The 27,814-nt window shown below is 43.8% G+C and overlaps 1 long non-coding RNA gene across 1 annotated transcript in view; it reads left to right on the top strand.

Moving 5' to 3' along the window:
* Window positions 1-2,726: 2,726 nt before the first annotated feature.
* Window positions 2,727-27,814, top strand: part of LOC144767224 (uncharacterized) — a 39,603-nt gene continuing 14,515 nt past the window's right edge. Inside the window, exon 1 of the long non-coding RNA XR_013598104.1 lies at window positions 2,727-2,864. This is a non-coding gene — a long non-coding RNA (uncharacterized LOC144767224). The remainder of the gene's footprint in view (window positions 2,865-27,814) is intronic.

Genomic DNA, 27,814 nt, shown 5'->3' with positions numbered 1-27,814 from the left:
CACTTCGTCATGCCATACTCTACCATCTTCATGTACAGGCACAGCACCGAGTGAAAGTGCGGGACTTGCTTTTGTCTCCCTGCCTTGGAAAACGTTGGCAGATGAAAGGCCCGTACTCTTTAAACAAGCGTGGATGTGGGGAGGGGTGTGGGGCAGGGCAGCAAGACAGACAAGTGATGGGTGGGAGCAGAAAGGTAGCGTCACAAGCAAAACATTTAAAATAAATGTAAACAATTCAAAATCACAGTGCGTGCAGCAGAGAAGTAACAGTGGGCAGCAACACGCAGAAGTGGTAGGTGGGAGGTGGGAGGGGAACGAAGAAACGGGCAACATTTTTTAGTAGCGACTGGAAACATAAACGATACGAGCAAAACAGTTAAAGGAAATAAAAAAGATCCTAAACTGATAAAACGACAGGGAGAGGTGGTGGGGGGACAGTGCCACACAGGTATATTAACTGAATTGCGAGCAGCGTCAGGCACTGACATGACCAGGAAATGCAGAAACGGGTGGGAGGTGGTGGGGGGACAGCACCGTGAGCCAAGACAAAAGGAAAAGTAGTGCGTTGAAACTAACTAAATGGCTAGAAGTGAAATGATCCATGTAACAGGGTCAATCTCCAGGGCAGGAACAAAACAGCCAAAAGGTGGGACAAATGTAAAGTATTTACCAAAGGAATTTTGAAAGGCAGATCAAGGAAAGAATGAAAAGCAATGGGTGTGTTGAAAGCCCATTCAGCAGATACAGCATGCCGAGAGAGAAAGCGAATGTGCTGATTCGACCCGACCTAAAAAGCACTATGATGCAGTCAATGTGGCCATGTCATAGCACTTTTTCCACTTTCAGCTATGCTGCACAGAAGCCAGACACACTGCCGTAAAACAAGACTAAAAATATTGACAAAGCAAAAATAGCTGGAGTATTTGGCTTTGTCAATGTTCTTTAAGCCACGTTCTACAGAAGCACGTCTGCTGTGCATCATGCTTGAAAGTAAAAAAAAGCATTTTGACCTTGTCATTGCGCTTTTTGTTTTTAATTTTCAACCATGCATCACAGCATTCACACAACTTATTGTACAGCATAGCTAAAAATCTTTTAGAAAGATAACAGATCTTGCATCATCAAAACCTATTGGCATCATAAGCAGGGCATGTGTTTAATTTACTGAAAAGAGTCAGGACACTGGACCGATCTCCATAACAGGGACTCTGCTATTACAGCATATATAGGACATTTGGTCACATTATGTAATGTGCTTTATTATTTTTTGTAGTTTTTTATACCATGAACTACGCCTGTCAATTTACATGAGAACATGGGTCAAGCATAGGTGCGGGTAACAATATAAAACGTTACAATCTTTTAAAATTGCTAAGTGGGCAACATGGGGGGGAAACTGTGTGGAGCCTCCTGATAGTGTTCATTTCTGTGGAAGCTAATTTGCTTCCTCTGCATGCATGGCTTTATGGGCTATGCTTGCTGAATACGGCAACATCTGGCCCCTTTAGGAAGCCATTTTAGGTTGAGCAGGATTGGCAGGATGTGTTCAGATCTGGTTTAGCCGTAATATTGAGTGCTGCAGTTAACGAGGTGAAGAGGATTTTGGGAATGTTGGTCAGAAGAGCGTTATTGTAATCTAGCATCGAAAGGACTGGTGGTTGGGCTATAATTTTAAAATTCCCCAATAGGATGAATGGTTTGATTCTCTGCATTGAAGCAGGTTTATTCCATGAACCGAGGCAGTTCGCTGGTATGTGACAGTGAGGACTGAGGAGCAGGACACCAGCAGAAATTCAGCTTTCTGGGAGTTAAGTTTAAAATGATCTAGTGTCATTCATGATTGAAAGTGTTGAACTAGCGCCTCTATGCCCACTGGAGAGGAGACTTTTAAGTACAACTGAGTATGGCCAATTTTTAAGTTAAAAGACATTTTTTCTTTCCGGAGAGAACTAAGGGGTTTCCTATAACGAGTGAAGTAAACTGTGGTAAGAATGGGTCGTGGTGGAACTCCTAGGGACTGGAGAGGGTGTTTTACTTGCTGCACCGATTAGCCAGATAGGATTCAAACCATCTGGGAACTGTGCAATCGATGCCCATTCGACCTTTCAGAATTTTCAGCAGGGAGGCCTGGGTTATCGAGCTATACGCCCCTGACATGTCAAGAAGAATGAGTATGAATGACTTTCTTTTGAGAGCAGTGGGCATGCGCAGCATCACCGTTTCCGTGCTGCACCCACAACTAAATCCCGATTGAGCATAATCAAGAATTCTCTTATATTGACTGTAGTTTTTCAGATGATTTCCAGAATTGTTGCTGGAAAGAGGGTGTCGGATACTGGACGGAAGTTCTTAAGGCCATCAGGGTCCACATCTGGTTTTTGAGCTGGGGAGAACCCCGGCCTTTTTTGGACAGTCTGGGGCTATCGCATGTGATGAAGAGGTATTAATTACAGTAAAGAGGTAGGGATTGAAGGATGCACGTGGGGCTCTCACAATTGTTGCTGGCATAGGGTCAGGAAAGGATGAAGAGGGCTGAGCCTCGGGGATCATGTTAGCCTCATTGATGGATGTCCATATTAATGTGGATTTGCGGTTTAAGTATTCTGGTGAAGTATGTTGCAGATATGGAAAGCAGGAGCTCAATCATTTTTATGAAGTGTATAGTAAAGGATGTGCTTCCGTCAGAAATAATAGATGTACAGTCTCCATCATCTGCCCTCTGTATGCATTGATGAAACTAAGCCTGCTTTGGCACAGAGAGAATATCTTTCAACTTGTATCTTCTTCACTCAGGACCTGGCAGAAGATCAGCGAGTCCACTGCTCAGCAAAGAATTCCACCAGGTCCACTCCCCATGGACCCAGGTTGGTATTAAAATCTCCAGCCAACATTACAACCATTCTCCTTCGATGGTTTGGGCAAGAAACTCTCACCAGCTCCCATTAAATTCTTGAAGGAAAGGAGTCTGTATATTGGGCACACATATAAAAAAATCTTCAAATGTCTGCATTCTCATAGTTATGGGTCCACAACCTGGAGTACAGGCACTCTGAGATATAGAATCTCTTGAATATTCTTCTGTTGGTGGTTGTGGGACCGAGCGTGGAGAATCCTCAAATTTTCATTTCACAGGGTAGGAGAATGTCTACCTCTTTAGGTGGATCTTCACCGCCAGATCACCTATTTTGTCCCATAGGCCCTCAGCTTTCAAAATGATTACCTTGTTTGGACTAATAATGCTCAGGCGCCTTTTGCTTTTGCTTGGCTTGTGAGTGTGTTTTCAGGGCTGCCATGAAAACATTATTTTTTGCTAATTAATTTTTGCAGGGTAAACCCTTGTTTACTCTACTTTGTTTTTATTTTTTTCTGGGAAGTATTATTTTGTAGCTGTTGTGGCCTCGCCACCAAGAAGGCAGTTGTTGATGAATGTTGTCCTTTACAAATGTTAAAATTAATCAATGATTGAGTCCATTAATCATTGGCAATTTATTTGATAAGATTATCAATTTTCCCTACACTTTGCTCTGGTGGCTATAGTAGAATCTTGTACTTTGACATATCATTTCATAAACACCACTCAATGTTGGGAATGTTATTTGGGAATACTAGAAAGGACCATGGCATGGATGTCAGTAAAACACATTCTCCTTAACCCAGCTCACTTGTTCATGATATCACCCAAGGACAATCCCTAACTTGTAGAACATCGCTCAGGTTCAGCTATTATTGGCAGACACAGTCCTAGAGTGGCTTTGTTACACAAGGTTCAGTTCATTCGATTTCTCTTTCCCTGGACCTTTGACAATATAAACAGGTCCCTTAGTGTTAGTGGGGGGAGGGAGTGTATTTTCGTATTTACTTCATATACTCCTTTCAAGCTCAAGTGAACCTCTTTTGGTACATATTGAGCAATGCGGCTAAGTTTTCAATTTTTAAGGACATATCGTCACTAGCCAGAACTACGGCTTCCAACAGCAGCTGTGTGGATTCTTGCAATTTGGTGGCAGACTTCTTCACAGAGAAGGTAGCAAGGATTTATACTACCTTCGACATGGAGGAGGCACAGATCTCCAGATTTGATCTCCCCTCCTGTGACGACCTCAAAGGCATTGCCTTAAGCATTAAATCCGGCTCACCTAGGGACCCTACTACTCCTAAAGTTCTGAGAGCTAGCCTGGAGATCCTAGTACCTTATATTAGGCACCTCCTTGAACTTTCCTTTGAGTTGGACATGGTCCCCAAAAGGTAGAAAGAAGCGATTGTTCTTTCCATAAAGAAGAAGCCGGGTGTGAGTGTGAGTCAGTTGGAGAACCTTCGACCAGTCTCACTCCTTCCATATTTTGCTAAAATAGCAGAAAAAGTGGTCAATACTCAACTGACGGCCCACATTAACTGTCACTGTTTATTGCACCCGACGCAATCAGGTTTTCGTGCAACTTATTCTACTGAGTCAGCACTGCTCCTGTCAACAGAAACCATCCGCAGACTCGTAGATGAAGGTCAGACGGTGGCTCTGGTCCTCTTGGACCTCAGCGCTGCATTCAACACCGTAGCCCACCCACGACTCCTACAATGCCTCAGAAAAGGCGGGTTGGATAAATTGGCCCTGGAAAGGCAGAGTTCCTTTTTACAGGAGCGAAGCTTTCAGGTGTCCCAACGACCTCACTACTCTAAAAGCATTGCGCTGGCTCAAGGGGTCCCCCAGGGCACTACACTAAGCCCCACTCTTTTTAATCTACATATCACCCCACTGGCGGAGATTTTTGTAAAATATGGCATCAGTGTCGTGTCATATGCGGATGACACACAACTGGCGGTTTCACTGTCACAATCCCACGCCAATTTTTCCACTTGTCTACAGGAGCTGGCATCCTGGATGACAAGTAACTGTTTAAAGCTGAATGGAAGTAAAACTGAGGTTCTAGTTGTGGGTAAAGTGCCCTCGACCTGGTCCTCATCTTGGTGACCACAGTCCCTGGGTCCGACCCCCTCCCCCAGCAATCAGGTTAAGAACTTAGGGATGTGGCTGGATTTCAAGCTCTCCTTTGAGAATCACACAAGAACAGTGGACGGTAAGTATTTTGGAATAATGAAAGGGCTTCGGAAGACCTTAGATGTGCTTTCCGTGGCAGCCAGGAAGACCCTAGTCCAGGCGTTGGTAACTTCCCACCTGGACTATGGGAATGTTTTATATCTAGGAGATAGTGGCAAGTGCCTGCAGAGACTTCAGTGCATTCAGAACGCGGCGGCGCGCCTTGTTCTGATGCTGACCAGGAGAGCTTCTTCCGGGAATGCACTCGCTGCCCTACACTGGCTCCCAGTGAGGGAGAGAATACATTTTAAGGCCTTGTGTGTCAGTCACCGCATTCTGCAGGGGAAAGGACCTAGCTACCTACACAATCTACTGTCCGCCTACACTCCAACCCGGCACTTGAGATCTACGCAAACTGGACAGGTCAAGATTCCGATAATCAAAAGAGCGAGAATGGGTGGGTGGTCGATCCTTCCGCTATCTGGCCACTAAACATTGGAATGACCTCCCTCTCGCTCTCCATAAGGGACCATCGGAGAAACTTTCAGAAAAAACTAAAAACTTGGCTCTTTCGATGATAGGTTTTTCTCAAAGCGGTATCACATTCTTGCGCCAGACACTTTTTTTTGGGCTGCAGTGCGGGGACACACTAGTGAGTGTAGCCATGCGCTTTATACGCTTACTTATTATTATTATTATTATTATTATGAGTGTGCAGGTCGACCACCTTTGTCTCAAAGCCAGCATTGTAGAGACCCTTGACAAATGAGAAAATGTGCCACTCTCCACACCATGAGTAGTGAACGTTGAGGAGTGGTATCAAAATTACCAGGACCATTTCCCTGGCCATTGTTCTTGTTCCTTGCAGAGTAACCATATTTTAGTCACGGATTAGTTTGAAACCTTCAAGTGGATATTAACTACAACTGGGCCTGATCTTCAATTTATAAATGTTGACCAAATGCCCATTCTGTGAATTGATGCAACTGAGAAAAGCCCTCCTTTCCACCCACGAGCTGAAGGCAGCGGTAGTTAGAACTGTCATCATTACTAAACCCAACCAAACCTTCAATGAAAAATGGCTGCAGAAGGTGTAAAGTGCAGCTGGCAGACTCTTTGCAGCTTAAACAAGGGGTACCACTGATAAATGTATGGGGTAATGGAATGTTTGTCTGCACACATATATCTGCCGTGTGTAAAGGAGCAGAGAACCACTATGTGGTGGTTCATAGTGAACATAAGGCAACCCATGGGTAACCCCAATAGAGATAACTTTTAATGCTAAATGAAAGTCTTATTCACTTGTAGTACAACAAGGCGTATTCTTGGAGGAACAAAGTAAAAAAATCTACAAGATAATAGTGATTTTGGCCTAAAACGAGCAATAAAAGAAATTAGAGGGGGGTTTTAGGTAAGCAGGCTCAGGTTGTCCATGAAAAAAACATATGGGCATAGGTTTGGACTGCTAAACTCAGATTTCCATTTCATCTGCGTGGGTGTTCGTGAGATGAAAAGCAGTGCTACATGAAGCAACGCAATACAAATGGCAGCACCAATCAACAATATACATTTCATACTGAAATGTTCACACGAATCCAATGCCAAATTGCTTTTCGCGTACCAACAATGCAAACACCCTGGGGATTTCATGCAAAGTCAGATATAAAAAAAGGAGCATGACTTGGCTTTCCATGAAGTTCTAGTTGCCAAATGAAATTAAATGTAAACAATGTGCATGTGGAATATCGCATGATAACCCCATGCATAATGTTAAACACGTCTTCCCCACAAACAGACCTGTTATCAAACTCACTTTAAAGAAGTCCCCCACTCCTTACTCCCATCCACTGCTGCTGCCTATGTCAATCTCCCCTTTCCGACAGAGACCTTTTAAGGCATGGGTTAAGTGGGCTCTGGCCCAGGGCCCCATCCTTTCAGGGGGCCCTGATAGAGGCAGCTCGGTTCTGCAGAGGGCCGTGCAATGATGACCTTGAATAAGTAGTAAACAGATTGTTTTAAATACAGTTTCCCTTCCATTTATTTTTAATGTGGGTGATGTATGGCAGTCTATTACAGACTTTTTGCAGGGAAATATGTTTATGTTTCATGCAATATCCACGAAAAACGTTTCTTTTAGATCGAAACGGAACTCACTTCTGAGAAATGGGAGGGGGTGTCACAGAGATTACATGCAGTAATATTAGTGAGCTGCTGCTCCTCAAAATAGGATGAAAACGCATGTAGAATCTGGACGAGTGCCCCCGTGCACTGTCAGTGAACTGGCCACAGAGAATACATTGGATCATAAATACGTGTGTTCCCGGGCCTCCAAAATCTTTAAAATGTACCTGCTTTCCGATCTTCGTACACCCACACTTTTCCGGTAATCCTGCTATTTATTCGTATGCCCCTTCTCTGTACTGTAAGTTGAGGCCTATATTCTGTCCTCCTCTGAACACCCACCACTGTATTGCTTTTATTGTTTCGTCGCTAGGGGCCAGATGTAGGAAGCCCTTTACGGATCGGTAACGGCCGAAAATCGGTATTTTCGGCCGTTACCGACCGGTATTGAGCTTTCGGGATGTAGGAGACCGAAAATCCTCCGAATCGGTAAATTTACCGAATCGGTAAAATACCGAATCGGAAATATTACTGATTCGGTAAATTTACCGAATCGCAACGGTTTACGATTCTGTAAATTTACCGAATCGGTAAATTTACCGATTCTGTAAAGTTACCGAATCGGTAAAATACCGAATCTGTAAATAAGAAGTGGTAAAAATGGATATTGAGATGTAGGGAAGCTCTGAAATACCGAATTTGCTTGAAATTCAGGGCCCGATGTAGGTAATTCTTATTTACCACTTCTTAAATACCGAATTTTACTGATTCGGTATTTAAGAAGTGGTAAATATGAAGGGGGGAGATGTAGGTATTTCCAGATGTGTAAATACCGAATCTTTAAGATTCGGTATTTACCGAATCTGGAAATACCGAATCGGTATTTCCTATTGATTCCTATGGGCTGTGAAGCCCATAGGAATCAATGGGCAATACCGATTCTGTAATTACAGAATCGGTAAATACCGAATTTCTCAAGGGTGCAGGGGGTGTCACTTTGACACCCTCTGGCCCCCCCAAAACAGGCTCGGGTGCCATGTGGCAGGCATACATGCCCCAAGGGCAGGTCTGCCTGTCATATGGCAGAGGTGTGCATGCACACATGTGCATGCACACCGGAATCGGTATTTTACCATCAAATTGGATTTGATGGTAAAATACCGATTTTGTAAGGCTTGTGGGACTCAGAAGAGTCCCACCTACATCTCAAATTTACCGAATCGGTAAAAATACCGATTCGGTATTTTACAAAATCGGTAAATTTACCGATCGGTAAATTTACCGATTCTGTAAAATTAAGGGCCCTACATACCATTTCTGAAATACCGGTCGGTAACGGCCGAAAATACCGATTTTCTGCCGTTACCGACCGACCTACATCTGGCCCTCAGTATTTAAGAGTCGGTATTTACCATGGATTGGAATCAGGTGGTAAACAGGTTCAACCTATAAAAATGGACCCAAAATGCAATTCTTCTTGCACAATGGCGGCATTTTATGTCGTTGCAAGACGGCTACGGCTACAGGAGGAAGGAGAGAGGGAATGGCAGAGAGAGGAGCAGGTCTACAGGCAGAGGATCACCTTGTTCATGCTCACAGAGGCAGAGATACTGCAGAGGTACAGGTTGGCCCCAGACACCATCTTGGAGCTCATCAGGGACCTCCAACCACTGTTGCAGCACACTACCCCAAGGGCACATGCAATTCCACCCCATGTGCAGGTGCTGTGCAGCCTCCACCTGCTTGCGTCTGGGAGCTACCAGAGCATGGTTGCTGTGGTAGGTGGGGTGACACAGAGCAGCCTGTCAAGGTTTTTCCACAAATTCCTTGATGCCATGTTACACAGAATGGAGCATTACATATCTTTTCCTGCTACCCATGCTGAACTGGTGCAAACAAAATCTGACTTTTACCAGATGGCTCGATTTCCCAATATAATTGGCCGCATAGATGGCACACACATTCCCATTTGTCCCCCTGCTGCCACAGAATATATCAACAGGAATAGGAAGTCAACCCACACCATCAATGTGCAGGTGATCTGCAATGCAAAGTGCGCCATCACTGACATTGTGGCAAAATTACCTGTGAGTACCCACGACTCCTATATTTTTCAAAACAGCGGCATCTATGCACGGCTGACTGCAGGGGAATTTGGTGAAGGATACCTCCTAGGTAAGACACAGTGTCTGACCCCCACAATACCTATTGCAGTAAGAAGTACATGTATGCATGTGAGTAATGTATTCCCTTTTCCTTTTAGGAGACAGTGCATATGCCCTCCGCTCATTCATACTCACCCCCTACCTCAACCCCTCAACACCCAGCCAAAGGAGATATAACCGGGCCCACAAAAGCACACAGAATGTTGTTGAATGGACCTTTGGTATCTGGAAAAGCAGATTCAGATGCTTGCACAAGAGTGGAGGTGCAAGGCAGTATACCCCCATCACCTGCTGTAAGATAATTGCTGCCTGTGCCATGTTGCACAACCTTGCTGTTAAGAAGGGTATTGAGGTGGAGTTGTCTGACTACGAGGATCATGACGACAACATTGCTGTGCCTGAAAGACAACCTGCTGGAGTGACAACACCAAGTGATGGCAGATACAGACGTGAGGAAATAACAAGCAACTATTTCTGAGTAAGTAATGAGACACAGACAGGTTGTGAATGAGAAGAATGTAATTTAATGTTGCCACAACGTTCATGCACTGAAGTGCAACAAATTAAACATAAGAAACGTGGGGACTGCATGTCCTGGGTTACTTCACCCACACCAGCAAAGTCACTTGCGCCCACGCTTCCCAGAGCCACTGGGATGTTGCTCACTGCTTTCCGCATGGCCTGCAGCCTCAGCTGGGCGCCTGCGGCTCCTAAGTGGTTCAACAACAGCGCTTGTCAAGCTGCTGCGGCTACTGCTGTCGTCTCCCTCTACCACATCTAGGGCAGGATTCAGTGCAGTGTGTGATATTATCATAGCCTCGAGGGCACTAGTGATCCTGCCCATGCCCCTGGTGACCTCGGCCGTGTTCTGTGTGAGGCTCTCCTGCATAATAATGCCTCTACGGCATAGCTGCGATGTTGCAGTGGCCAGACGATTCATGGCCCTATTGTTGACACGGGCGTCCCTGCGCCTTGTGTGTTCCAGGCTGTTCAGTTTTGAGCACAGCTGGCTGATGGAATTGCTCATTTGCTGCATTCCTGCAGCAAGGTCAGCATTTGATTTTTCTACCTCCCTATTGGTTTCTACGATGTCTCTGATGCCCTTCCCCATCTCTCCTATCTGTTCATTTAGGACCCAAAATTGGCGGTGGCAGGCCTGTATGGACTTTCCCTGCATGCGTGGATGCGTACCATGCTCCCCTCCAGCCCACGGAACACAGTGCCATCTCCAGGTCCACCTGCACTGCTGGGCCTGCGTTGCCATCTGGCAGAGATGAAAGACTCAGTGGTGGGCTGCAGTGTAACAGGACTCACAGGTGCAGTGGCTTGAGCCTCACCCTCTGCTGCCTCTATCACTGGCAGTGGGGCCACGACTCGCCTCCTGGCTGGTGAGGTTGCAGGTGCAGGCAGTGACAGTGATGGGGAGGTTTCAGGAGAGAAACCAATGGAGGGGATTGTGAAAGGTGTGGGGAGTGGGGAAACTCAGGGGTCTGGACTGTCTCCTCTTCCTGGGTGATGGCAGTCGTGTCTTCTTCCTCCTGCGAGGCTTGTACATGGCTTGGCCCTGCCTCGTCACTCTCCTCCCTCGCTGGTGCAGTCCCTTCTGTTGCTGTGGCTCGACTGCCTGATGTTGCCCCTAGGTATAAATAAGTGTATGTCAACTGAGTGCTACTGTGTCACAGTCACTACAATAAATGCTTTACACATTTCACTTTCATTTTTCTGCATTACTTTCACTGCCTTGCTCATGTCTGTGCAGTTACACATGGTCTTACATTAGCTGACTACATTTCCCATAATGCATTGCTCCTGTATAGTGCTACCAGTACTGGACTGGGGTTGGCCTCTCCACAAAGGGTTAAGGGAAGCAGGTTGGTATGGGGTGTCATGCTGAGCATGCGTCTTACCTTTTCCTGTAGCTCTGGCTGAGCTGTCCACATCTCCAAGTCCCACAACACTGTCTGGCTCGATGGTTGAGGCCACCAACTCCTCCAGGTCAGTCAGGGGGGGCGCTGGGTTCCTGCCTCCACCGGTGACACCAGCCTGCTTATGTTGTTCTGCCATCTTCTTTTTTGTGAGGCTCCTGATGTCATAGAAGCGTTTCTTCAGGTCTTCAATGCTCCTGCTTGTGACTCCCACTGCATTGACCCTTTCTCCAATAGCAAGCCACATCTTACGTTTTGCAGACTCAGGTACAGTGAAGGAGAGCCTGCCAAAGAGTTGCTTGTGGACTCTCACCACCTCCTCCACAAGTACCTGCAGCTCCATACTGCTGAACTTAACTTTCCTTTTCCTCTCAGCCTTCTGACTCTCACTGCTGCTTGCCATTTTCCCTGTGGTACACTCCCAAAAATCACTCCCTGCTGCTCTGTGTCTCTGCTCAGCCTGCCTCTCCAGAACCTTCTAATGAGTTGCAGCTGCCTGGGTATCCACTTCCTGGTAGGGAGGGGGAGGGTGGTAGCACCTGATTGGCTGTTTTCGTTAGTTTCACTTTTGCTTGCTTTCCGATTCGGAAATTACCGAATCGGTATTTACCGATTCGGTATTTACCGAATCGGTATTTCCAATGCATTCCTATGGGCCTTTTGGCCCATAGGGATGAATGGGAGATCCTGATTCGGTAATTACCGATTCGGTAATTTCCGAATGTCCGATACCGACTTTTACCGAATCGGTAAAAATTACCGATTTTTTCCCTACATCTCATTTACCGATTCTTCGAATACCGAATTTTACCGATTTGGTATTTAAGAATCGGTAAAATCAAATTACCTACATCTGGCCCTAGGTCTGATGTTAATAGGTTCTGCATATATGCATGCGATATAGACTCACAAACTACTAACATGAAGAAACATTGACACTCCAATGAGGGCAGGACCGTCAAAAATGCGTTATCCAGCAGTTATGTAGTAGGTTGGTTTTATTTGAGGTGCCAAGAATGCTAGGCCTGGTGAGCAGAAGCTGCAGTCTTCGGTCCTGTTTACTAGTATTTGTTTTCCTTCAGGACTACATGGAACTAGTCTCCTCCTGGAAATCATTGTCCAAAGTGCCCAAGGTGTGCTCCTGTTTTGTGTTTTCAGTACAGAGCCATGTGAGAGGAATCAGGGTGGCAAAAGAGTGCGAGGATACAGCACCCCTTTGTAGTTCTTGCGATCACAGTCCTTTCTACTTGAGGAGCGGCCTGTCCCAGAAGCAGGTTTTTGACCATGCTCCACCTGATATCGATGATGCATTGCATAGTGTTTCCTGCTTTACGTCATAACGCCGAAGCATACATACCCTCCTACCTTCCATTGCGGCCTTCAAGTTTCCGTCTCCGACCGCGATCTAAAATAAGGTAATACTCTATATTTAATTAGATATATCGGTGGTTTAACTCTGAAAAGATTGAAAACGTAGAGCCCTTGGTCACAGGCAGACAGGTCATGTTCCTCCAACCAGCAGAAGTTATCAACAAAATGTAACACTCTGCAGAGCTCTAGCTAGAGGGTGGTAGTGTGGTAGAATGTGGTGTGCAGGACAGAGGTGAGGTGTTACATCAAGCACCAAGGGGGAACAAAGGACAGAGAGCTGGACAGGGTAGCACATAGTATCTGCAGCTGAACGGAAGAGAATTTGATGTCCCTGACAGGCATGTTGATTTTGGGGAAGAATACATTTCATGCGGATAGCATGAGACGCAACATTCCATCCTCAGTGTTGTGCCATCGACAGCATTCAAGATTCAACCAGAGAATTTGTAAATTTGCAGTGAATGGATAGACCTATTTACCTCTCAGATCGAGGCTGTCCTATCAAATTTCTGCACAGAGCTGTGGAGCTCACAAGCTAGGGCAAGGCATGATCTGTCGATCCGTTGGCTTCATGGAGTTGTATATGCTTTTCCACCATTCTCCCTCTTCCTGAAGGCGCTGCAAAAGATATCAGGAAGAGAGTGACTGTAATTCTAGTAGCTCCATTCTGGCTGCGTCGCTCATGGTTCTAATTTATGAGCCATTTAGCAATGGAGCATTGTTATAATCTTACCTTGAACCCGCCTCCTCTACAGTATTCACTGCTAACTCGCCTCAGCTGACATATCTGTGGCTCATGGTGCGGAAATTGAAAGGTCAGGCCTACAAAGGTTGGCCTTTCCAAGAGAAGAAACTATGGACATTCAGGCTTCCAGGAAGCCTTCATTATCCTCCTATAAAAAACACTTGGGACATTTTTGCAAATTTTGTCTAAGTAAGAACCTAAATCTGCCAACATGGGATTCCTTCTTAAGGGACGGTTTCATAAAGATCTCATTCCTTTCTCTCTGGTGGCTTGGTGGGCCATGATAACAGATTTCTGGGAGTCTAGTGGTGACATATCAAAAGTAATTCCTTTAGTATTTAGGGTCATTAAAAGCTTCAGGCTAAAAAAAACTGCAGTACCTAATCTGGTGCCTACTTGAGATCTTTCAACAGTAGTTAGAGGTCTTCAAGAGAAGCCATTGAAACCTTTGAGGTCAGCAGATATTGCCTGCTTTCTGCCAAGTTAGCTTTCCTAATTGCATTCTCTTCGGTAAGAAGGTTATGTGCGCTGAGTACTTAGAGGTATCATAGCTCTATCCCAGAGTTTTTTTCTGGACAGAGTGGTGCTGTATTCGGTCCGAAATTCTATCCAGAAATTCAAATAAAATTTCATTTATCATAACAAATTGTTTTGTAAGTATTTCAAGAACTATCTAATGTTTCATCAGCCCTTTATGTTAAAAGAGCCTTCCTATTGTATTTAGAAAAACAATTAATTTTTGGATCTCAAAGTTACTGTTTGTGTCCTATGGTTCTGTCAATAAGGGAAAGAAGAAGTGGGATTTAGGCGGGGCACAGCTGTTTGTTGGTAGCGGTGATAAGAGTCTGGGTGGTTTGCGTGTGCACTCTTGGGTCGTATTTCCGTCGAAACACGTATTAATCAGTGAATTGTCGTGTAGGCATGGTTATGCAGCTACATCCCCAATGGAGGCACAACGGAATAGTTCAAAGTAATGATTCAAAAGTTTCGATTGAATATTTCAAAGGTTTATTTTAAATGCTTTTCATTTTCTCCATAGATATTTAATTCATATCTAGTGTCAGCTTAATCAAGCTTGGTAGGAAGCGGGGAACGCCTCCGATGCATTTCGGGCTGGGTAGCCCTTTGTCAAGGAGCGCTGTGGGGAAGACGAGAAAGCGCTGTGAGTGCTGGGGTATATGGCAGCTATTGATTTAAAAAAAAAAAAAATTAATTAAATTAACTGGTGCCGATCAATAGAGTGTGATATTTAATAACGGGAAGGACGGTGAAGGAAGTGTAGCGTCTAGCGTCAGCGCGTGACCGATCCGGTAGGTAGTGAAGGGTGGGGTTGTGATGGGTAGCCGGTCTCAGCGGTACTTACTTCTCGGGTGGGTTCGGAGAACCTCTAACGTTTCCAGTGTGGGTTCTGAGAGGGTGTCTAGTACGAGTGAGGACGCGAGGAAGCTTAAAGAGACGCGAGGTGGCGAGATTAGAAGAGGGACTAAGGTTGGGATTGGAGTGCTGTGTGGGCGCCATCTTGGAGCGGTGTCAGAATTTCAGTTAGGGGTAAAACGCAAGCGCGAACAATGCAATGACAGGTGACTGAAAAAACGGTACAATAATGCAAGAAGATATATGTACATGGTAAATTACAGATGACAACTAAATTCAATACGGTCATTAAGACCTTGAGGCTTAAGGGTATGTAAACGATAAATCCAGTATAATTCTCTCTGGAGCAGGAATTTCCGTGTGTCTGTTCCTTCTTTCTTTGACACAGTTTCCAAAACGATGAATCGCATTTGAGCGATGGAATGTCTGGCTTCTGCAAAGTGCATAGCAACGTTAGATTTCTCGTATTTCAGTCTAATGTTCGATTTATGCTCATTAAGGCGTATTTTGATTTTCCGTTCAGTCTTGCCTATATATAACTTGCCGCAGGGGCATTTGAGGGCATAAATTAGGTTCGAGCTGTCACATGTGGCATTGACTTGGAGTTTTATTGGATTGCCTTGCATGGGATGTCTGATGATGTTTCCTCTTATAATAGAATTGCAGTGACTGCAATTCAAGCATGGTAATGTGCCTTTGTTTACAGTGAGTTTGGGAGTCGGTTTGTTGAGTATTTCTTGTATATTCTTACTCCTAGAGTATGCGAATAAAGGAGGTTGTTGAAAAATGTCCCGAAAATCTGGGTCCACTTGTAAAATAGGCCAGTGCTTGAGGATTATTTTCTTGTAAATCGTACTTGATGTGGAAAATTTGGAAACAAGTACATTTCTTTGGCTGACTGGTTTAGGTGCTTTGGATAGAGCTTGTTCTCTGGTGATATTTGCCACTCTGGTTTGTGCCTCGGTGAGGATAGATTGCGGATATCCTCGACTTGCAAAACGTTCTTGGGTTTCTTTTATGCGCTCAGATGCAATCAGTTCATTAGACACTATGCGTTTGACGCGTAACATTTGTGAATATGGCATGTGTTTTTTGAGAGCTCCCTGATGGAAGCTAGAAAAATGGAGGGTGTTATTGCGATCAGTTGGTTTTCTGTAAAGATCCGTGCTGAAGCCTTCCGGTGTTGTAGTGACATTCACATCAAGGAATGGAATGGTGTTATTACTGATCTGCCAGGATAGTTGTATGCGTTCGTCCTTGGAGTTCAAATCAAGTAGTGCTGCATTGAGAGATTGTTCAGTGTTAGTCCAAATGAAAAAGAGGTCGTCGATGTACCTGACGTACATGACGGTATTGTCTTGGAAGATGGAATTCCCATAAATGTAACGTTTTTCAAAATGTTCCATGAATATATTAGCGTATGTGGGAGCTGCGCAGTTTCCCATCGCCATTCCGGATAACTGCAAGTACCATTGGTTGTTGTTTTGGAAATAGCTGTGGTATAGGGTGAAGCCCATGAGTTCCAAAATGAATGTTTGCATCTCGGGGTCAATATCACTGTTGAGAAGGGCGGCTTCTATTGCTTCAATGCCTCCTTGGTGTGGTATGGAAGTATAGAGTGAACTGACATCAGCCGTACATAAAACATAAGTCTGTTGGTCTTGTGTGCGAATTTTGGATAGTTTGAGCAGAAAGTCTGTTGTGTCCTTGATGTAGCTGATGGATTTGGTGACAAGTGGCTGAAGATATTTATCTATGAATTTGCCTGTAGGTTCGTGTAATGATCCTCTGGTCGAAACGATGGGCCTGAATGGCGGATTCTGTAGATCCTTATGAATTTTGGGACTCATTTGGATGGACGGACTTCTAGGAAATTCTGTTAGGAGAAAGTTTTTTGTGCGCTCTTCAATGATACCATTGCGTTGTGCTCTGATTACGATTTCTTGAAGGATGTTATAAAATTCCCTTGTGGGATTGGTGTCAAGTCGCATGTAAATGGTAGTATCTAAGATATGTTCTTGAAGTCGTTGGTTATACATTGTAGAGTCCATTATAACAAGGGCTCCACCCTTGTCTGCTTTGGTACACTTGATGGAGGTGTTGTTAGCCAAGGATTGTAAAGAATCGCGGTCTTTAATGGTAAGATTTTGGTGTTTGAACTTTTTCTTGAAGTTCATTTTCGACAGATCATTGCGAACAAGATTTTCAAACAAATCTATGCTTTTGTGACTACATGGAGCCTGAAAAGTGCTGATAGGTCTTAATCCTCGTAATTCGTCAGTACGGGATGTGTTGGTCGGTGGCAGGACGTTTTCAAAGAAGTTACGTAGTCTTAATTTTCTGGTGAACTTAAATGTGCTCACTTCAAGTTCCAATAAGTTGGTGGCGGTTACTGGAACGAAGGATGTGCCCTTCTCAAGGAGATCAATTTGATGTTTGGGTATATCGGTGCTGGAGATGTTGATTACGAGACGTTCTTTTTGCCTTTGGTGTCTTTCTTGGTCACTGTGCTTCTCGTGTTGGGAGGCATTGCATCTCTTTCTTTTAGTCTTGCTCCTCCTGAGTCTTCGGCTTGGGTTGGACCTGATTCTAAAAAAGGAACCGCAGAGGATGTGGTGGTTTGTTCTCGATCAGATGGGATGGTAGTGGACTTGTGTGGAGGTCGTGCTGAGAGGTCGCTGTCTGAGGATGAGGTGTCAGTTTGGGCATTTGGTGGTCTGTTGCGTCGACGTTGTGCGTAGACGTCTGCCCACGAGTATACCTCGTCAAGTTTATAATCGAGTGTATCTCTTCTAAATTTCCTTAGTTTACGCTCGTTGATTTCCTTATAATGCTTATCAAGGGTATTTTTAATGTCCTCTAGGGTCTGATGTAGTTCCTCAGCAGAGAGCATGTTTTTTAGTTCGTTGTCCACTTCTTTGATGTCGAGTTCTAGTTCTTTGAGTATTCCAGATAGTTCTTCTACAATTAAAAGAATCAGGTCAAGGCTGCATTTATTAAGGATAGCGTCCCATTTATCTTTGAATGATTTGGAATTCTTGCACAGGGATGGTCTTAGAGAAATCCTTAGGCCGCATGGGATCCTGAGAGCTCGATGATACTTAAGTAAAGTGCTCGCGTGGAGCTTCTGATTAATGTGTCTTTTGGATAAGTAAAGCAGTTGTTTAATGCATTGTTCTTTGTTGCGAGTGGTGGAGGTGGGGTTAACGTCTTCCTCAATCAGTGAATAAATTCGGTTGCGTTCTTCATCGTCATAAGCCAGAGTTTGAGCTCTGGCTTGGGTACTTTTACTTATTTCGTCAAATTGCATTTTGTGATGCGTGCTCCCACCGTGTTGGCGGAAAAGATTCAATGAAGAAGTGGGATTTAGGCGGGGCACAGCTGTTTGTTGGTAGCGGTGATAAGAGTCTGGGTGGTTTGCGTGTGCACTCTTGGGTCGTATTTCCGTCGAAACACGTATTAATCAGTGAATTGTCGTGTAGGCATGGTTATGCAGCTACATCCCCAATGGAGGCACAACGGAATAGTTCAAAGTAATGATTCAAAAGTTTCGATTGAATATTTCAAAGGTTTATTTTAAATGCTTTTCATTTTCTCCATAGATATTTAATTCATATCTAGTGTCAGCTTAATCAAGCTTGGTAGGAAGCGGGGAACGCCTCCGATGCATTTCGGGCTGGGTAGCCCTTTGTCAAGGAGCGCTGTGGGGAAGACGAGAAAGCGCTGTGAGTGCTGGGGTATATGGCAGCTATTGATTTAAAAAAAAAATAATTAATTAAATTAACTGGTGCCGATCAATAGAGTGTGATATTTAATAACGGGAAGGACGGTGAAGGAAGTGTAGCGTCTAGCGTCAGCGCGTGACCGATCCGGTAGGTAGTGAAGGGTGGGGTTGTGATGGGTAGCCGGTCTCAGCGGTACTTACTTCTCGGGTGGGTTCGGAGAACCTCTAACGTTTCCAGTGTGGGTTCTGAGAGGGTGTCTAGTACGAGTGAGGACGCGAGGAAGCTTAAAGAGACGCGAGGTGGCGAGATTAGAAGAGGGACTAAGGTTGGGATTGGAGTGCTGTGTGGGCGCCATCTTGGAGCGGTGTCAGAATTTCAGTTAGGGGTAAAACGCAAGCGCGAACAATGCAATGACAGGTGACTGAAAAAACGGTACAATAATGCAAGAAGATATATGTACATGGTAAATTACAGATGACAACTAAATTCAATACGGTCATTAAGACCTTGAGGCTTAAGGGTATGTAAACGATAAATCCAGTATAATTCTCTCTGGAGCAGGAATTTCCGTGTGTCTGTTCCTTCTTTCTTTGACACAGTTTCCAAAACGATGAATCGCATTTGAGCGATGGAATGTCTGGCTTCTGCAAAGTGCATAGCAACGTTAGATTTCTCGTATTTCAGTCTAATGTTCGATTTATGCTCATTAAGGCGTATTTTGATTTTCCGTTCAGTCTTGCCTATATATAACTTGCCGCAGGGGCATTTGAGGGCATAAATTAGGTTCGAGCTGTCACATGTGGCATTGACTTGGAGTTTTATTGGATTGCCTTGCATGGGATGTCTGATGATGTTTCCTCTTATAATAGAATTGCAGTGACTGCAATTCAAGCATGGTAATGTGCCTTTGTTTACAGTGAGTTTGGGAGTCGGTTTGTTGAGTATTTCTTGTATATTCTTACTCCTAGAGTATGCGAATAAAGGAGGTTGTTGAAAAATGTCCCGAAAATCTGGGTCCACTTGTAAAATAGGCCAGTGCTTGAGGATTATTTTCTTGTAAATCGTACTTGATGTGGAAAATTTGGAAACAAGTACATTTCTTTGGCTGACTGGTTTAGGTGCTTTGGATAGAGCTTGTTCTCTGGTGATATTTGCCACTCTGGTTTGTGCCTCGGTGAGGATAGATTGCGGATATCCTCGACTTGCAAAACGTTCTTGGGTTTCTTTTATGCGCTCAGATGCAATCAGTTCATTAGACACTATGCGTTTGACGCGTAACATTTGTGAATATGGCATGTGTTTTTTGAGAGCTCCCTGATGGAAGCTAGAAAAATGGAGGGTGTTATTGCGATCAGTTGGTTTTCTGTAAAGATCCGTGCTGAAGCCTTCCGGTGTTGTAGTGACATTCACATCAAGGAATGGAATGGTGTTATTACTGATCTGCCAGGATAGTTGTATGCGTTCGTCCTTGGAGTTCAAATCAAGTAGTGCTGCATTGAGAGATTGTTCAGTGTTAGTCCAAATGAAAAAGAGGTCGTCGATGTACCTGACGTACATGACGGTATTGTCTTGGAAGATGGAATTCCCATAAATGTAACGTTTTTCAAAATGTTCCATGAATATATTAGCGTATGTGGGAGCTGCGCAGTTTCCCATCGCCATTCCGGATAACTGCAAGTACCATTGGTTGTAAATTGATCTCCTTGAGAAGGGCACATCCTTCGTTCCAGTAACCGCCACCAACTTATTGGAACTTGAAGTGAGCACATTTAAGTTCACCAGAAAATTAAGACTACGTAACTTCTTTGAAAACGTCCTGCCACCGACCAACACATCCCGTACTGACGAATTACGAGGATTAAGACCTATCAGCACTTTTCAGGCTCCATGTAGTCACAAAAGCATAGATTTGTTTGAAAATCTTGTTCGCAATGATCTGTCGAAAATGAACTTCAAGAAAAAGTTCAAACACCAAAATCTTACCATTAAAGACCGCGATTCTTTACAATCCTTGGCTAACAACACCTCCATCAAGTGTACCAAAGCAGACAAGGGTGGAGCCCTTGTTATAATGGACTCTACAATGTATAACCAACGACTTCAAGAACATATCTTAGATACTACCATTTACATGCGACTTGACACCAATCCCACAAGGGAATTTTATAACATCCTTCAAGAAATCGTAATCAGAGCACAACGCAATGGTATCATTGAAGAGCGCACAAAAAACTTTCTTCTAACAGAATTTCCTAGAAGTCCGTCCATCCAAATGAGTCCCAAAATTCATAAGGATCTACAGAATCCGCCATTCAGGCCCATCGTTTCGACCAGAGGATCATTACACGAACCTACAGGCAAATTCATAGATAAATATCTTCAGCCACTTGTCACCAAATCCATCAGCTACATCAAGGACACAACAGACTTTCTGCTCAAACTATCCAAAATTCGCACACAAGACCAACAGACTTATGTTTTATGTACGGCTGATGTCAGTTCACTCTATACTTCCATACCACACCAAGGAGGCATTGAAGCAATAGAAGCCGCCCTTCTCAACAGTGATATTGACCCCGAGATGCAAACATTCATTTTGGAACTCATGGGCTTCACCCTATACCACAGCTATTTCCAAAACAACAACCAATGGTACTTGCAGTTATCCGGAATGGCGATGGGAAACTGCGCAGCTCCCACATACGCTAATATATTCATGGAACATTTTGAAAAACGTTACATTTATGGGAATTCCATCTTCCAAGACAATACCGTCATGTACGTCAGGTACATCGACGACCTCTTTTTCATTTGGACTAACACTGAACAATCTCTCAATGCAGCACTACTTGATTTGAACTCCAAGGACGAACGCATACAACTATCCTGGCAGATCAGTAATAACACCATTCCATTCCTTGATGTGAATGTCACTACAACACCGGAAGGCTTCAGCACGGATCTTTACAGAAAACCAACTGATCGCAATAACACCCTCCATTTTTCTAGCTTCCATCAGGGAGCTCTCAAAAAACACATGCCATATTCACAAATGTTACGCGTCAAACGCATAGTGTCTAATGAACTGATTGCATCTGAGCGCATAAAAGAAACCCAAGAACGTTTTGCAAGTCGAGGATATCCGCAATCTATCCTCACCGAGGCACAAACCAGAGTGGCAAATATCACCAGAGAACAAGCTCTATCCAAAGCACCTAAACCAGTCAGCCAAAGAAATGTACTTGTTTCCAAATTTTCCACATCAAGTACGATTTACAAGAAAATAATCCTCAAGCACTGGCCTATTTTACAAGTGGACCCAGATTTTCGGGACATTTTTCAACAACCTCCTTTATTCGCATACTCTAGGAGTAAGAATATACAAGAAATACTCAACAAACCGACTCCCAAACTCACTGTAAACAAAGGCACATTACCATGCTTGAATTGCAGTCACTGCAATTCTATTATAAGAGGAAACATCATCAGACATCCCATGCAAGGCAATCCAATAAAACTCCAAGTCAATGCCACATGTGACAGCTCGAACCTAATTTATGCCCTCAAATGCCCCTGCGGCAAGTTATATATAGGCAAGACTGAACGGAAAATCAAAATACGCCTTAATGAGCATAAATCGAACATTAGACTGAAATACGAGAAATCTAACGTTGCTATGCACTTTGCAGAAGCCAGACATTCCATCGCTCAAATGCGATTCATCGTTTTGGAAACTGTGTCAAAGAAAGAAGGAACAGACACACGGAAATTCCTGCTCCAGAGAGAATTATACTGGATTTATCGTTTACATACCCTTAAGCCTCAAGGTCTTAATGACCGTATTGAATTTAGTTGTCATCTGTAATTTACCATGTACATATATCTTCTTGCATTATTGTACCGTTTTTTCAGTCACCTGTCATTGCATTGTTCGCGCTTGCGTTTTACCCCTAACTGAAATTCTGACACCGCTCCAAGATGGCGCCCACACAGCACTCCAATCCCAACCTTAGTCCCTCTTCTAATCTCGCCACCTCGCGTCTCTTTAAGCTTCCTCGCGTCCTCACTCGAACTAGACACCCTCTCAGAACCCACACTGGAAACGTTAGAGGTTCTCCGAACCCACCCGAGAAGTAAGTACCGCTGAGACCGGCTACCCATCACAACCCCACCCTTCACTACCTACCGGATCGGTCACGCGCTGACGCTAGACGCTACACTTCCTTCACCGTCCTTCCCGTTATTAAATATCACACTCTATTGATCGGCACCAGTTAATTTAATAAATTTTTTTTTTTTTTTTTTTTAAATCAATAGCTGCCATATACCCCAGCACTCACAGCGCTTTCTCGTCTTCCCCACAGCGCTCCTTGACAAAGGGCTACCCAGCCCGAAATGCATCGGAGGCGTTCCCCGCTTCCTACCAAGCTTGATTAAGCTGACACTAGATATGAATTAAATATCTATGGAGAAAATGAAAAGCATTTAAAATAAACCTTTGAAATATTCAATCGAAACTTTTGAATCATTACTTTGAACTATTCCGTTGTGCCTCCATTGGGGATGTAGCTGCATAACCATGCCTACACGACAATTCACTGATTAATACGTGTTTCGACGGAAATACGACCCAAGAGTGCACACGCAAACCACCCAGACTCTTATCACCGCTACCAACAAACAGCTGTGCCCCGCCTAAATCCCACTTCTTCATTGAATCTTTTCCGCCAACACGGTGGGAGCACGCATCACAAAATGCAATTTGACGAAATAAGTAAAAGTACCCAAGCCAGAGCTCAAACTCTGGCTTATGACGATGAAGAACGCAACCGAATTTATTCACTGATTGAGGAAGACGTTAACCCCACCTCCACCACTCGCAACAAAGAACAATGCATTAAACAACTGCTTTACTTATCCAAAAGACACATTAATCAGAAGCTCCACACGAGCACTTTACTTAAGTATCATCGAGCTCTCAGGATCCCACGCGGCCTAAGGATTTCTCTAAGACCATCCCTGTGCAAGAATTCCAAATCATTCAAAGATAAATGGGACGCTATCCTTAATAAATGCAGCCTTGACCTGATTCTTTTAATTGTAGAAGAACTATCTGGAATACTCAAAGAACTAGAACTCGACATCAAAGAAGTGGACAACGAACTAAAAAACATGCTCTCTGCTGAGGAACTACATCAGACCCTAGAGGACATTAAAAATACCCTTGATAAGCATTATAAGGAAATCAACGAGCGTAAACTAAGGAAATTTAGAAGAGATACACTCGATTATAAACTTGACGAGGTATACTCGTGGGCAGACGTCTACGCACAACGTCGACGCAACAGACCACCAAATGCCCAAACTGACACCTCATCCTCAGACAGCGACCTCTCAGCACGACCTCCACACAAGTCCACTACCATCCCATCTGATCGAGAACAAACCACCACATCCTCTGCGGTTCCTTTTTTAGAATCAGGTCCAACCCAAGCCGAAGACTCAGGAGGAGCAAGACTAAAAGAAAGAGATGCAATGCCTCCCAACACGAGAAGCACAGTGACCAAGAAAGACACCAAAGGCAAAAAGAACGTCTCGTAATCAACATCTCCAGCACCGATATACCCAAACATCAAATTGATCTCCTTGAGAAGGGCACATCCTTCGTTCCAGTAACCGCCACCAACTTATTGGAACTTGAAGTGAGCACATTTAAGTTCACCAGAAAATTAAGACTACGTAACTTCTTTGAAAACGTCCTGCCACCGACCAACACATCCCGTACTGACGAATTACGAGGATTAAGACCTATCAGCACTTTTCAGGCTCCATGTAGTCACAAAAGCATAGATTTGTTTGAAAATCTTGTTCGCAATGATCTGTCGAAAATGAACTTCAAGAAAAAGTTCAAACACCAAAATCTTACCATTAAAGACCGCGATTCTTTACAATCCTTGGCTAACAACACCTCCATCAAGTGTACCAAAGCAGACAAGGGTGGAGCCCTTGTTATAATGGACTCTACAATGTATAACCAACGACTTCAAGAACATATCTTAGATACTACCATTTACATGCGACTTGACACCAATCCCACAAGGGAATTTTATAACATCCTTCAAGAAATCGTAATCAGAGCACAACGCAATGGTATCATTGAAGAGCGCACAAAAAACTTTCTCCTAACAGAATTTCCTAGAAGTCCGTCCATCCAAATGAGTCCCAAAATTCATAAGGATCTACAGAATCCGCCATTCAGGCCCATCGTTTCGACCAGAGGATCATTACACGAACCTACAGGCAAATTCATAGATAAATATCTTCAGCCACTTGTCACCAAATCCATCAGCTACATCAAGGACACAACAGACTTTCTGCTCAAACTATCCAAAATTCGCACACAAGACCAACAGACTTATGTTTTATGTACGGCTGATGTCAGTTCACTCTATACTTCCATACCACACCAAGGAGGCATTGAAGCAATAGAAGCCGCCCTTCTCAACAGTGATATTGACCCCGAGATGCAAACATTCATTTTGGAACTCATGGGCTTCACCCTATACCACAGCTATTTCCAAAACAACAACCAATGGTACTTGCAGTTATCCGGAATGGCGATGGGAAACTGCGCAGCTCCCACATACGCTAATATATTCATGGAACATTTTGAAAAACGTTACATTTATGGGAATTCCATCTTCCAAGACAATACCGTCATGTACGTCAGGTACATCGACGACCTCTTTTTCATTTGGACTAACACTGAACAATCTCTCAATGCAGCACTACTTGATTTGAACTCCAAGGACGAACGCATACAACTATCCTGGCAGATCAGTAATAACACCATTCCATTCCTTGATGTGAATGTCACTACAACACCGGAAGGCTTCAGCACGGATCTTTACAGAAAACCAACTGATCGCAATAACACCCTCCATTTTTCTAGCTTCCATCAGGGAGCTCTCAAAAAACACATGCCATATTCACAAATGTTACGCGTCAAACGCATAGTGTCTAATGAACTGATTGCATCTGAGCGCATAAAAGAAACCCAAGAACGTTTTGCAAGTCGAGGATATCCGCAATCTATCCTCACCGAGGCACAAACCAGAGTGGCAAATATCACCAGAGAACAAGCTCTATCCAAAGCACCTAAACCAGTCAGCCAAAGAAATGTACTTGTTTCCAAATTTTCCACATCAAGTACGATTTACAAGAAAATAATCCTCAAGCACTGGCCTATTTTACAAGTGGACCCAGATTTTCGGGACATTTTTCAACAACCTCCTTTATTCGCATACTCTAGGAGTAAGAATATACAAGAAATACTCAACAAACCGACTCCCAAACTCACTGTAAACAAAGGCACATTACCATGCTTGAATTGCAGTCACTGCAATTCTATTATAAGAGGAAACATCATCAGACATCCCATGCAAGGCAATCCAATAAAACTCCAAGTCAATGCCACATGTGACAGCTCGAACCTAATTTATGCCCTCAAATGCCCCTGCGGCAAGTTATATATAGGCAAGACTGAACGGAAAATCAAAATACGCCTTAATGAGCATAAATCGAACATTAGACTGAAATACGAGAAATCTAACGTTGCTATGCACTTTGCAGAAGCCAGACATTCCATCGCTCAAATGCGATTCATCGTTTTGGAAACTGTGTCAAAGAAAGAAGGAACAGACACACGGAAATTCCTGCTCCAGAGAGAATTATACTGGATTTATCGTTTACATACCCTTAAGCCTCAAGGTCTTAATGACCGTATTGAATTTAGTTGTCATCTGTAATTTACCATGTACATATATCTTCTTGCATTATTGTACCGTTTTTTCAGTCACCTGTCATTGCATTGTTCGCGCTTGCGTTTTACCCCTAACTGAAATTCTGACACCGCTCCAAGATGGCGCCCACACAGCACTCCAATCCCAACCTTAGTCCCTCTTCTAATCTCGCCACCTCGCGTCTCTTTAAGCTTCCTCGCGTCCTCACTCGTACTAGACACCCTCTCAGAACCCACACTGGAAACGTTAGAGGTTCTCCGAACCCACCCGAGAAGTAAGTACCGCTGAGACCGGCTACCCATCACAACCCCACCCTTCACTACCTACCGGATCGGTCACGCGCTGACGCTAGACGCTACACTTCCTTCACCGTCCTTCCCGTTATTAAATATCACACTCTATTGATCGGCACCAGTTAATTTAATTAATTTTTTTTTTTTTAAATCAATAGCTGCCATATACCCCAGCACTCACAGCGCTTTCTCGTCTTCCCCACAGCGCTCCTTGATAAAGGGCTACCCAGCCCGAAATGCATCGGAGGCGTTCCCCGCTTCCTACCAAGCTTGATTAAGCTGACACTAGATATGAATTAAATATCTATGGAGAAAATGAAAAGCATTTAAAATAAACCTTTGAAATATTCAATCGAAACTTTTGAATCATTACTTTGAACTATTCCGTTGTGCCTCCAATAAGGGAAAGAAAGCATCTACTTCCACTTTGAGTTGGTGGGTCCACCTGGCTATATCCGAAGCAAATAGGTCGTCAGAAAAACCTGTTCCAGGACATATACTGGATCGCTCAACAAATCCAATGTTAACCTATTGCTACACTACATGAGATTTGTATGGGGGTCACTTAGTCAGCACCACAGACTTTTAAAAACCATTACAGATAATTCTGACACAATTTTGGTGCTGAAAGTCTTAAGATACCAATGAAGCTATTGCTATAAAAATATTAATTCATCTGATATGACCATGATCATAATTATAGTGCAGTTATTAAAAGGTTTGGTAAATCCTCAAGCAGTATAGACTGGTACGAGTATTGCAGAAGAAGGGGCAAAAACCTCCTGTGATTCTGGGCAAATCACTTAATCTCCCCGTGCCTAAAATGAAAGTAACTGGAAACGTAAAATGTAACGTAACTGGAAAATATGTAAAGCGCTCTGATACCTGATTCGGTTCGGGTCTAGTTTGCGCTATATAAAACTCTGCAAAAAAAAAAATGAACATATTACTCACAGGTAATCTTCATTATCCTGAGTCATAGTCCTCTTCATCCAAGTTCTGTATCCTACCTACATCCCTTTAGTTTGCCACCTCCTTTTTATGAAGTCAGCTTATTATTAGCAGGCCATAATGGGTGGGAGGAGGGTACTTTTGCGTCTGTGTTATGACATAAATCAAAGAAAGACTATGTAATGAACCATCAATATCTTCCGGAGCATGGGTAAAAACCTGCATTGAAAGCGGATCGCTCTTCAAATAGTAATGACTGAGACTTGGAGGGCTACGACTCAGGAAAATGAAAATTAATTGTAATATGTTC

Source organism: Lissotriton helveticus, chromosome 7 (assembly GCF_964261635.1).
Source record: "Lissotriton helveticus chromosome 7, aLisHel1.1, whole genome shotgun sequence".
Classification (NCBI taxonomy): domain Eukaryota; kingdom Metazoa; phylum Chordata; class Amphibia; order Caudata; family Salamandridae; genus Lissotriton; species Lissotriton helveticus.
Note: the sequence above shows the minus strand (reverse complement) of the source record. Positions and strands in the feature narration are given on the sequence as shown.